The sequence below is a fragment of the Meriones unguiculatus genome, chromosome 10, assembly GCF_030254825.1.
Source record: "Meriones unguiculatus strain TT.TT164.6M chromosome 10, Bangor_MerUng_6.1, whole genome shotgun sequence".
Classification (NCBI taxonomy): domain Eukaryota; kingdom Metazoa; phylum Chordata; class Mammalia; order Rodentia; family Muridae; genus Meriones; species Meriones unguiculatus.
In genome coordinates this window covers 36,263,745-36,277,174 of record NC_083358.1, presented here as the reverse complement: position 1 = coordinate 36,277,174, position 13,430 = coordinate 36,263,745, and the positions used below count along the sequence as shown (strand labels likewise).

The following is a 13,430-nucleotide window of genomic DNA, read 5'->3' as shown; positions in this document are numbered from 1 at the left end:
CCCTTTGGTTGAATGTTTTGCATGTTCACCTCTGATCAGAATTCTTAATAATATTGAGTGTGTTGCAACTCAATAAAGATTCCCTGGGAAGAAACAAGTCGATTCTTGGATTAGAAAACCACAACAAAGAAAAACAGAAGCAGAAAAACTTACCCTTATGTATTTCTATCTACTTCCAAAATAAAAATCAAATACATTATGTTACACAGAAGGGTTTATTTCACATGGTTCTGATCACCTATGGTCATAACTCACTCCCCCACCTTCTAGTGATTAGAAAGAGATCTTCAGGGCTCAGAAAAGCACATTCTCTGTCTCTACCTATGACTTGTTTTTTACCTAAAAAATTAAGGTGTTTTGATCTAAAGTCATTACTGTGCAGTTGAGAAAAGTTTTGCTTTCCTGGCCTAAAGTTCTGACTGCAGAACAAGCTGATAAACATCTCTGGTTGCTACTCAGTATCTACAGGGTATTGCCCTCACCTGCAATACTGCAGTGGCTGTGGGGGAGGCCAGTGTGCTCATGCATAGTCACCGCCCTGGCTGCCAAACAACCAGTGATTCCAGTTTGAATGCTTTTGAGCTAAAGGTGTTCTGTGACCCACATTCCCAGTCCCTCATCACCTTCAGTTAGCACCACTCCCAGGCTAGTCACTTTATACCCAGCTTCCATATTAGGCTTTGAGTGCTGTGAGAGTGTGGCCTGGCCTACCTCGCTAACCAAGTCTTCTTGCTTTACCCTTTCCCCCTCTTGCTAGCATAAAATACCCCAACAAAAGCAAGTGCAGGAGGCTCACTTTGGCTCACAGTCCATCAGGGTAGGGAAATCAAGGCAGCAGATACTTGAAGCAACTGGTCATATTACATCTATAGTCAGGGAACAGAGAAACAAAGAAAGCATTGCTCTGCTCACTTTCTTCTTTTTATACGGATCAGTATCCCGCCCTAGGGAATTATACCACCCAGAATGGTGTAGATCTTTTCAACTCAGTTAAGCTAATCAAGAGAATCCTACAGACATTCACAGAGTTATAGGCTATAGGTTATATGCAAGGGGTTATAGGTTTCATCAAGTGAAGATGTTTGATTAACCATCATGCTTACTTCTGTCCTTCCTTCCTTCCTTCCTTCCTTCCTTCCTTCCTTCCTTCCTTCCTTCCTTCCTTCCTTCCTTCCTTCCTTCCTTCTTTCTTTCTTTCTTTCTTTCTTTCTTTCTTTCTTTTTAAGACAGGGTTTCTCTGAGTAGCCTTGGCTGTCCTGAAACTCTTTCTGTGGAACAGGCTGCCCTCAAACTCATAGAAATCCAATTGCCTCTACCTCCCAAGTACTGGGATGAGAGATACACACCACCACTGCCCGGCTGCACACTTGCTTTTCACTGTTGGTGTACTGTGGCACTCAACACAGGGGTATATTACACAGAAGTAAATATAGAACTGTTAGAACTTGACAGTGGTAGTCAGCCAAAGATGGCCTCTGATGACCCATCTTCCCTGCTATTCACAGCCTGTATAAGCCCGTCCCTTTTAATGTGAGCTGGATTTGCTGAGTCACTCTCAGTGAATCCTAAGAGATAATGTGCTCACCTGCCATCAACACTTTGTGCCTAGACCAGTTACTGTAAGGGAACTTGTTGTCATTTTGTGAGCAGCAAATGGGGGAGGCCTTTACAGTACTAGCTCATACTGTGATTACATGGGTGATGGAGACCCTGAACCAGAAATTCACATGGAAGCTGCCAGAAGATGATCCCTCTTAATTTAAGCTACTACTTGGAGGTGGGGTGGGGGGAATGGTCATCCAGTAATGAACACACTAGCCAGTTAGAGCATATATCAACCCATCCACATATTCATTCATTCACTCATTATTTATTGACTGCCAATCAGGGACTGTGCTGAGAATTCTGTGACAAAGCAAGGTTCATGCCTTCAAGGAGCTTACAGTCTGACACAGAGATGACTGGGGTGCAGAGGCACTTTCTCAGGTCTGTGCAGGTACAGTGGGTACACAGTAATGCAACCCAAGATGCTACGGGTCATCACATTGACAAGCTGGTCTCATAGGACCACACCTCCGTCCCCCTACACAGCACATCCTCCTTCACTGTTCTGTGGCTAGCTTAGCTTTCAGCTTAACCACTGTTCAGTATTGTATTCATTCCTGGACGAGCAGAGTGGCTCCTACAGTAGAGAGAGCACTTGAGTACACTCTCCGCCCTTGGTTATGATGCTCTTGTGCTGAACTTGACTTAATTTGAGTGACTCTTGCCAGTCTCAGTTTTCTTTGCTCTCCCCTGGTCTCTGTCATTCACACTCCATTTCCTAGGAGTCTCTTGATAGAATCAAGCAGTTTATTTTTAAAGGGACATGCATGGAGATATAGTGTAGTGGTTGGGTGCTTGCCCAATGTGCCCAAGGGCCCTATGCTCAGTCCCCAGACTCCCTCATATTACAGAATAGATACATGAGGGAATAAAAAGGTAGGTTGATCAATTAATTACTAAAACAATAAAAGGGAAATAAAATATACGATTATCTTTTTTATGTTATTGTTTTGAGACAGGGTCTCATGTAGCTAAGGGTAGTGTCAAACCTGCTGCAAAGTCAAATGATGACTTTGAATTTTTGATCTACCTACCCCAACCTCCTCCAGAGCCTGGCCCATGGGATTAACACAGTATTCTGGGGTGAGTCATGCTCTGGACTAAGCTACATCCACCTGCAGAATACATCTAAGGAATGTCATGCAGATAGAGCCCACACAACAAGCCTTAATCCACGGATGGCATCAATAGATGACAGTGCTGCAAACACATCTCCTTAGGGACCATCCTTTGGGATGAGCCTATACTAGACCCATTTTCAGGGCCATGTCCCCTATAAACAGAGGCTTTCCTTGCACCCTGGACCATGGGATGTGGCCAACTTAGAGCCTGCAAATAAGGTATAAAAGGCAGCTCTTGTGGCCCTACCCTCTCCATCTTCAGGGCAGTCGAGCTCAGATATAGGACCAGGCACCATAGAGGCTCAGTAATACAGTGAAGATGAGCCAGGCTCCCATGGCCTCCAAGGGCAACAAAAGCAGGCAGGTCCTTTCCCCCTCTGCCGCAGGCCACAGTGAGAAAGCAGTAAGATGCTGGTACTATCCTGCAGGGTACCTGTTGTAAGTGGACAGAAGGAGAGAATTTAAGAGGGACATCCAGGAATACTTGGCTCTCCCCTATCTCCTATGCTCAGATATGACAACAATGGAAAAATTGTTTGTGTTTAGGGCGCTATACATTTCCTTAAAAAGAATTCTCCCTCTGTACCCTGGCACTGTGTGGCTTTTTGTTGTGGAGGTAGTTGCTTTAAATAGGAGAATGTGTGAGAGGAGACTGCATAAAAGATGGACTTGTTTTATATACGGGATATTGCCTGTCCTTCAGATCTATGTGCCTTGCTTATGGGATGAACCAAGTAGGAGAGATAAACTAATATTTTGTATAAGCTCAGCCAGACAATATGGATGATAAAGATGTTTCATCTTCTTATGCATGCAGAAAATATGAAAAATCGTAGTTTACACATATTTGCTCAATTCAAGTGTAAAATTGGGCCCCTCGATTGCCCTGGGCCACAGTGGCTGCGTTAAGGAAGCTCGATTTACCTTGCAGCTGAGTGAAAAATGATCAGAATATTAGACTCATCTAGCCCACATTAAGGAGCCATTGCATTTCCCGACAATTTTATGCTATCTCAATATGAAAACAGAGCAATTTCAACTCCTATCAGGTTATGATCGGCAATTACAGTTGCATAATTCACCTACCCGGCTCTTTGCAGGGCCTTTATTTTCCCTCTTGGTGACATTCCTGAGAAAGTGCCTGATAAAAATGTCATATATCATCCCGGCTTTAGAACTCGTGAGGGGGTAATCTGCCATGCCTTGCTGAGCCCATATTCATCACTGGAGTTTTGACTTGGAGGGGTCATGGCACTCATAATTTCCTGTTTGATATTGTCCTCGCCAGCTCTGACAAGGGCTGTAAACGCTCAGTTGTAGGCGGTGGTTAAGCTCTGTGCCAGTGGGGGCTCATCAGCAGCAATAACCGAGCATTACTGTGGCTTGTGCTGTAGTTGGCCGTTTCGAAGATAATTAGATTTGATGTCAACATTTCTTTATCACCTGCATCCTTTGTGCATCTGTGTGTCAAGTTGTTATTTCCGGATTTATTAGCACCCTCAGAGCTACTCTCTATCTGTCAGCCTGTGTGCTGTTTGTGTTGACAGTTGTAAAGTTAATTACTGGTACTAATGAGCAGCGGGCTTTTGGTGGACATGGCGTTTTGGACATTTAAAACTGTAATTAGTGTTTTTTTCCTTGTGTAGTGCTTCAGTTAAAAAAAAAAATGTTCTCCTTCTATTCCATTTTGACATTCTGTGTGCAGTCAACTTATCTTTTATTCAAAGGCTCCAAAACTCAGTTCTGTTTCTTTTTAAAGTAGACTTCCTTTCCATTGTATCTCCATGAATAATTTCTTTTGTTCTTTGCTTCTCCTCCAGCTTGATAATGTGGCCATTCCTTATGCCTTGAGGATTAAGGATTGGGATGACAGACTGGTCAAAAATCAAGCTGGGTGATAGCTGGCCCCAGCCCAGACACTGAACTACAAGTTTCCCTCTTGGTTCTTTGCTCATCCCACTCTGGGTTTAGCAGAGTCAGCTGGCAGAGAGGGCCAGACAAAATGAAAATGTAATAAACAATTCTCCAGAAGAATAGCAAGAGCTAACTTGGTGAGGGGGTGGGTGGGTGATGGTGATGGTAGTGGTAGTGATGGTAGCCAATGATCTACCGACGACCCTGATTAAAACTCGCAAGGGTCAGTGCTGTTATCTCTGTTACACAAACGGGGAAACTGAGGTTTAGAAGCAAGATCTAAAGTGGAGGCTGTGCTAGGACTCTGCTCAGTGCTGTACCCACTCTCCCATAAATACAAAGTATGTTTTCAAGAGAATTAGCAGACTCCAGGGGAGTGTATTCTAAGACAACAAAAAAACAATCACTTACTGAATCAGACTTGCTCCTTTGTGTTTCCCTCCCAGTTGCAGAGGGACGATAGTTTCAGTGTTGGGGCAATTATCTCTGGCATGTACTTTATGGAGGTATTTTGTTTGGTCTATTGCGGCTGCGAAGCACCACTCCCTTGCTGCTCTTCATATTTACTTTCTATTCATCATTATCTGCCATTTTGCTAAATAACTATCCTTCGCGGACATAAATCATCTATAAAAATACTCTCTCTCAGAGAGAATTTCACCCTGGCACTGCAATGATGAGATAACCATTTTCATCTCTTGTTGAAGCATTGAGATTTATTGGCTTTCGATGGGCAGCAGCCCCGGCATCACTCTCTACTCCGCAGACTCCCACTTGCATTTATTCTGATTGCATTTAGCCATTCAAAATGGAGCTCTAGGAATCCCTGGAGGGTCCCTCCCCAGCCTGGGTGGGGTGTTATTACTTTATATTAGATAAGGGAAGGACACACAAAGAAACATGCGGTGATTCGGATGATTTTTTATTTCCGTTTAGCAGTGATGACAGAATGTCATAGTGAAATGACTTCAAAAGTCATTTTTCCCCACTGCCCTGGTTCTGCAGCCTTGTCCCTTGAGGGCTCTTCCATTGTACAGCGTTATTAATTCTGCTAACTTTCAGACTTCATTGCTGACAACAGGCCTCTTGGCTTTCGCAGCCTATTACATTAAATTTCCCATCAAACCATGTCAGCCTCTGAGGTCACAGATTTCGAGAGAAGCTTTAGATACTTTGCCATCTGACTTCACGGGCAGGTGTTTTCTAAATTGCTTTTAGGTTTGTTTTTCCAGTGTCAGAAATCAGCTTGAACCTATTTTGAAAGAAAAAAAAAAAAAAAAAAAAAAACTCAGACAGCGAGTACTCATCGGGGTAAGAACAAAGCTGAGTTTGAGGCAAGTATGTTTATGAGTGTGCACCTGCACACATGCTCTTGTGTTTCACTCGACCTTCCAAAGGCAAAGCCAAGCCTTCCAACCCACCTTCTTCCCAGCCCCGCCTGGCAAATGATGTCTTGTTGAGTACCTGTTTTCCTAACTCTTAGTGAGGCCCCCAAATACAATGTGACTGCCCTGCTCAGCTCCGCTGACCTTGATTTGGGGAGCTCTGTGAGACCATTGAGTACCATTAGAAAGCCGTGCAGGGCAAGCCTGGGAAATTGATTGTGTACCTGACCGAGGACCAGCAGCTCTTTATGGTAGCATCCCCACCTCCTGGCAGTACATTTTCAGGCTATTCCCTGATGTGTTAGCTTTGCATGCTATTGTGGAATTAAAATAAAGAAAAAGCAAAAACTTTCTTTCCAAGGAACATGGCCGCAGGCATCCACGTTGGCTGTCAAAATTACATTTTGAAGGAAGACCACGGAGGAAAATGGAACTAGGCCTCCATTTAAAAACAGAAAAGAAATGAGATGTTATTTTTGAAGCAGTCAACTCATGAAAATGATTACAAATCATTTGGCAAACCAAAGTGCCCCTGAATCTTATTTACTCTTAGTTCCAGTTTGGAATTTCTGTTCCCAGAATGATGCTACACATCTCAGCTTGCCACTTCAGTTCAGATTTACAGGCTTTGCAGTTCCCAGCACTCCATCCCTTCGCTGTGCAGCACATGTCATCGGGGCAGGAGGGCTCCAGGGGGCAGGGACTTTAGGAGGGAACTCTCTCTTCCACAGTACCAAGCATCCACACCTGCCAGGGACACACCCAAGAGAAGAGAGAGTGACAGAACTTGGCTCCTCACAGAAAGCCCACAATTCCCTCTGTCCTGCCCCCTTTCCCTTTATAATTTGTCGACTAGCGAAAGCTGTTCTCAGCTGCACCCATCATTAGCCAGCTCTACCTGCAGGAGGAGATGTGGGCCCGGTGATAGCCAGAGAAGGATGAGTGAGGCAAGGCAGTGTCGCCGTTTCCGTCTGCTAGCAGCCATAAGGAGAGAGAATCATTTGTGGCACTCTGGGGACAGTTTTGTCACCCTGACAGTAATGCTGTTATGCGCTGGCTTGACACACAGGATGAATCCATAAAGACAGATAAGTAACTGTGAAAGTGGCTGGGGATCAGGCTGAGTGCCACCACTCACCTGCAGTGACAAATAGATAGTCATGAAGGATTGGAAATCCTGCCCAACACGGAGATCTGTCAGCAAGGAGATGGACTGCCACCCTGGTAACACAGGCCGCTCCAGTGCAGTGGGCGTGCACGCACACACGAGCCCCTGGGGTGTTGGAAGAGGTTAACTCCAGAGCCCGGGGGTGACTCTCCTGAGGGTGTGTGCTGATGTGGGAGAAGAGAGGAGCATTTCAAAGCTGCATCTCTGGTTTCCGCCCCAAAACGGTGGGTGCTGCTCTGTTTATTGGTACATTCAGGCATACTTGTTTAAGAAGCACTGGCTGGTTTCCATTTTTTTTCAGGGATTTTTCTCATACCAATAGGGGTCCCCATCTGCAAATCAAATGAGTTGGGTTGTGATAGCAAACAGAGTATTACTGCTAAGCCGCTGACATTGGTGGCAGAAGCAGGGAGCCGAGTTTATCTTCATGCCAGGAAGGTTTGCCATGCTGAGTGGGAATCTGCTTTGCTTCAGCGAAAGAAATTCAGAGGGAGTCAGTGCTGGACCTGTTTCCCATTCATTCAGGCTATAGAGGTAAAATGCACTCTTTGCAGTTTTAGAGTCCCTGGTATTAGGCAAAATACCATCTTTGTTTTAGTTATTATCGAGTCACGAACATCTGGCAGTGTGCTAGAATCTTCCTGGAGAGCTGTGAACCCATTTGAAGTGGAAAGTAAACCCAAGTAGTTAAGAGTGAATCCTTCTCAAGTCCCCACACAGCATTAGGCACTGGGGACTGGAGCAGCTGCCGAGTTTTTGTTTCCCTCTCATTAGAAGAAGTGTTTCGACCCCAGAGCAAGCATAACTGTGTCTGAATCCAAAAGCTTCAAGTAGGATGGCCCCGGTTCTTTGAACTGGGTGGGAAGGACGTGAGGACAGGCACAAAGGCTGAGTCTAGTGTCTCTGCTATGGCAGCCATCGGGAAGATGGTGTGTGTACAGTCCCAAGACCTGTCAAGTCCTTGTTCTGACTGCGGGAGTTACAGACCTATGCTCCCAGGCCCTGCCAAGATCATGTTTTGGGGAAAAGCTTATAGTAGGGAGCTTGCTTTTTACCAGGTGAGTCCCCTCCCCCTATTGCATTGCTGTCACTTCTGCCCCATGACCTTGTCATGGAAGTCCCCTTGATTTGGGCCTATGTGCCTAGCTTAATTTGGAGCCCTAGGGGAGCGCTGTCTCTTCTCTTCAGGGTGATATGGATGTTGCTTCTTCCTGATGCTATGTAGCAAGCTGTGAAGTAGATATTTCTTTAGAAAACCCCAGCCTCCTTCCTTTAGTCTATTGCTTTTTTTTTTTTTTTAACTGAGAATGTGTTAAAGTGATTCAGCTGCAATGAAAGCATTATTTGTTTGACCCTGAGTTCTTGGTGTGACTTGTTTTGACCCTATCATTCTAACTGTGATTTAAAGTCTGAATTTCAAGAAGCCTTATTAACGATGTCAATTTGTGCACCAGAATGGTAAATGTTCCCATGAACTTTGACTCCTGAAGGAAACTCTATTTTAAAAGAATAAAAGATTTTCCTGATAAATATGTTCCTCATTTAGGGCTAATACTTTTGGTGTGAGCGTGGGGCTGGAGAAAGGCTCTGCCATTGCCTGACCCCACTTGCTCCCATATATTGGGAACATTTTACAGCCCCCCCCCAACCCCAGCATTAGAGTTTTATTTTACCAAGAACACTTTCATAATGGGTTATAAATCTTCCGGTGCACAGCTGATTAAATAAGCCTCAACATGAATTAAAAAGAGGGTCAGCCACTTGCCACCAGGGGTGACAGGTAAGACCGTCAGGTAAGCATCAGGTCGTGTTTTTATTAACTCAGGAGCCAGGGTCACATCCATCGCTTCTTGGGGCAGTCTGAAGAAATGGGAGTAAGAAGCTGTTCCCTGGCTATGCGTTTACTTGGAGTCAGAAGACTTATCCCAGATGCCTTGTGCTCCCTTCCACCTGTTCTTACTGGCCACTGTGGGTCACCAAGGCAAAGACACTGAGGTCAGAGCTGGCAAGCTGTGCTGGCACCAGCCCCAGACACTACCCATTGCCCTTGGCTGCTGCTCTTCTGTGCACATGTCCGCTTGGTGGTGAACGCTGAGGACCAGCGTTTGTCAATGAAAAGTGTTAAAGGTTGCCAATTTCTCCCATTTTAGCTCCAATCTCTTCTCAGTGAGAATGCTTTGAGGGAGGCCTTTCTTGTGGACAATTTAGCTAACCTTGGGGGAGGGCCTCACCAAGCACGAAGCTAGTGGTGGAGGAAGCTACACAACACGTAGAGGGGGAAGGTTATTTCTGAGAAAGGTGAAGTTGTTTAAAATTACCTGTTTTGCCCTTTCGTAGGGGGTCACAACATTATACCTGTTGTGATTTGATTGTCAATTGTTTCTCACCCCCACAGATACTGATGTTGGATACATAGTGTCTAGTCTATGAAGCTTTGGGAAGATTATGGACACTTTACTAGGCGGGGTCTAGGCAGAGGCAGGAGGTCACGGGGGCAGGGCAGCCTTTGGAGCTTGTGTTTGATGCTCGGAACCTTCCTGTACACGCTTTCTGCCCACCACGGGGTAAAGAGCCACCGCTTCCACATGCCACAATCACAGTGACGTCCCACACAAGCTTGGGAGACAAACATCTTCTGCAGCACTCAGTCATAAGGACCCTCCCTTCCGTGTTCTCGAAGTTATTTTGGACACAGCTGCTCAAAGTAATGTCTGTGCTGCCCCTGGAGACTTGAGACTCCTTCTCCGTCCCAGTCTCTCACCCCTCTGGTCTGAGTGACTCCGAAGACTTTCGGAAGCTGTGGGGAGGACAGATGAGAGGGAACCCCTTGTGAGTTGGCTGGCCTCTTGTGCACGACATTTCTCTTGATCCTCACAGCTCAGTGAGATGGGCAAGGCAGCTGCACTTTCCTGGGGTAAGGGTTCGGTGAGGGGGAGAAGCTCCGGCCTGGCATATCTCTGCAGTGAGGGCTTCAGTTAGAACTCACCATCGAATTTGTACTATCCCAGAAAATAGCCGTCAGCAGCATTTTTCTGGATCCCCAACAACAGTTCCCAAAGTAGGAGGCGAGGTAAGAATGTCTCTGCTTACACATGGGAACCCTGAAGTTCAGGGGTGGCTAACTCTCTCTTGGGGGAACACAGCAGCTGATGAGTGACACAGTTAAGACTGCATCCCAGGTCTTTTGACTCTTAGACCAAAACCTCTTCCATTACGCTAGGATTAATTCCACAATCATGAAAATCTCAAGAACAAAGCAAATCTTAAGTCTGTATAGCTTCACTCCTAATATAACTCCAAATTCCCATGTCAATCATGTTGCAGCTCCCCAGGGGAGATGTGTGAGGAGTAAGCTTCCCTTTGAAGACTGTTCGAACCAGGCCAAGGAGGGTGTTGCCCTGCACCCAGTGCCTGCTCAGCAGCTAGCTTGGTGGAGATGGTGACTCTGGACCTGGGTTCTGGCATTGGCTGCCTTTTGCTGACTCATGCCCTGGGTGTCTGCAGAGGTGCCCACTGGCAGGAAGCTTCAGCCATATGGAGGAAGAGCATTAAGTGTAGGTAACAGCCAGCCCAAAGTATCCCCATCAGGAGAACAGGAAGCAAGTGTTTGACCATGCCTCCCAGCAAACACTGAAGGCGGAACTGTGGAAACTCCCTCTCTCCCTGCAGAGGAGCTCGGATCACAGGGGAAGTCGCTGCACAGCCGAGTGCGCGGCACTCGCAAAGGTCAGGCTTTAATTACATGCGCAGTTAAATGGAAATACTGTAGAGAGGTCACGCTCATATTTCTTTGGCCTTCATTAATGTTATTGCTCTGTCACTTTCCCTCTCCTTGGGTTTTTAAACGAAAGCTCCTTTAGAACATTTTAAAGGATTATTTGTTTGTAATTGTTTTTACCTCTGGAAGGAGAGGTTGGATTTTTGGTGTGGAGGTTATTTTTGAGGGGGAAGCTAATAGATAAAAATAAACTTTACCAGTGTATCCCTTGCTAAATTTATTTTAAACCTTGTGCTTTTTATAGTCTTACCTACTAATGCTTTTGATTAAAACACAAGCAAAAACCAGCCAACACGAACAGGTTGAATGCCACATCTGTGCAGAAGATAGCAGCTCACTTATTTATGGCTCAAAGAAATGGAGCCTAAATTAAGCGAGCTATTGCTGGAGAGTGGATAAGCGACCATTATGAATTATCCTTAATTATAGCGATTTCCTAAACTAATAAACCTGCTAAATCTTTATTGCAAAGGTTAGTTTACGCAGTGCATTTAAAATCCGAATGTGCTCCGCATCAGCCACCAGCTGTCTGACAGTGTGCTGCTATTTTGGTGAGTGTTCACATAAATTTTATGTTGGTTATATTAACAGTCAGTCCATATCACTACCCACAGATGCCAGTAGACATAAAAACTGCTCTCTAGTGAGCCTAAATATCCCTAGAAGCTAGTTGTGTCTAATGTTCCATGTAGTATTTGTACGTGAAAGCACCAGATTGGAGGGTTATTTACAGATGAATATTTCAATCCAGTTAGTTCATAGAGGCCTACTTAGCCTTCTTCGGCGGCTTATTTGTATGCTAAATAATTCACCAAAGGTTCTTGTGTACTCTCTATAGTAGTTTCTATGAAATGTAAACAGGGAGCCAACTTTGGGTGTTCAAAAGGCTAAGCAGCTGCGTGTTTAAATGCAGGTCAGAGCCGAGCATGCTGCCTTGCCCACGGGCTGCCGCTCGCTCTTAGACATTCCTCCGTTTTGTTTTGTTGTTGGTCTTTTGTTTGGTTTTGGTTTTTTTTGGGGGGGGGTCCTTTTTCATTCTTTTTAATTTTTTTGCTTCTTCTTTTTGTCGGTAGCGGGACTAGAGCTTGCTGCTTTTCTAGGGATTTTTTACTGACCAGTGTTTTGTTTTGTTTTTTTTTTTAATGTTTCTTTCTCATTTCCTGCCTGCATGACATTTTCAGCTTCAGGATTAGCTCCAGCATGGAAGAAGATACCCTTGGCTTTGAGACACTGCCCCTTAGTCCTTTGCTCTACAGAGGACAGGTCAATCCTCTGCTCTTGAAATGCCCTTGCCCTGGCCCCCTCAACACAGACACGCACACATAATTTTTTTTTTCCTGATAAATTTCTAAATCTTGAGATTGGCAAGGACAACAAGTAGGGTCTTTCTTTGTTCCTTGACATCCCTGATTTAGTCCAAACCCTGCCCAGAAGGATAGAGAGGCAGAGTCCAACTGAAAAAGATGCAGCCTTTGGTGGCATCAGAAAAGATGCGGAACCAGGGCTAGCAAGGATCACTGGTTCCTAGCCAGGTATCAACTACCTGGTCCTATTGTTTAGTGGTTCCTGTGGCTCAGTATATATGTGAAAAATTCCTGGGTGCAAATGTTCATGATCCTCACTGCTTACCACCAACGAGATTGGAAAACAGCCTCCTTCGTTTGCAGCCAGGCACTGCCAAGATCATGAGAGGGTTCAATAGCAGTGCTAACTTTTTATTTAATAATATTGATTTTATCATTTTTACTACTTACAATTGGGATTGGTTGGCTGATAGTTATTTGACCTCCCTTTGTGCATGGCTGTGGAGTGCTTCGTTAAAGCTATTGACATATCTCTCTTGCCCACTCTCCTTCCAGCAGCCCATCTCCGCAAATAATATTGAGATGCAGTAACTGTTCCCTGATATTGATTTCAGATCGTGTTCATCACAGCCTTCCCGGGGCCAGGCAGAGAGCAGCAGCCCCAGTCTTGTAAACCCTTGACTGCTGCAGGCTTAAGCATCTTTCCATATTTCAAGCAAGAATATCAACCATATGCATTCCCCGCAAAATTACTGAGGATAATGAAAGCATTTTTTTAACCAAGGTTATTTTTATGTATACATAATTAAACTTATCTCTTTGAGTATTACGTTGGACTTTTTCAGTAATTTTTTTTTTTTTTTTAAAGGATGTTAGATCTGTGTGTCCCTGGGCTGGGAGGAGGATCTCTGATTACATTTTAATCTAGGATTCAGGGCTTGGCACAGTCAGCCAGACCCAGGGCCTCTTTGACCTTCAGTTCTCAACCAGCTGGGGCCCTTCTCACCACCTGGGCCTAAGAAAGTCCCATGTTTTTGCCTCTGTAGTGTCCAGTGAGATCAGTAGGTGTTTAAAAGAACCAGGTATTTAACACTTAGAGAGTAGCTCAGTAGCTCAGTCATCATAACCTGGATATCTGGTCATGGGAAGGGTGTG

The 13,430-nt window shown here is 45.0% G+C and overlaps 1 protein-coding gene across 2 annotated transcripts in view; it reads left to right on the top strand.

Annotated features, from left to right (window-relative positions):
* Nucleotides 1–13,430, top strand: part of Fto (FTO alpha-ketoglutarate dependent dioxygenase) — a 359,978-nt gene that overhangs the window by 309,566 nt on the left and 36,982 nt on the right. The window lies entirely within an intron of this gene.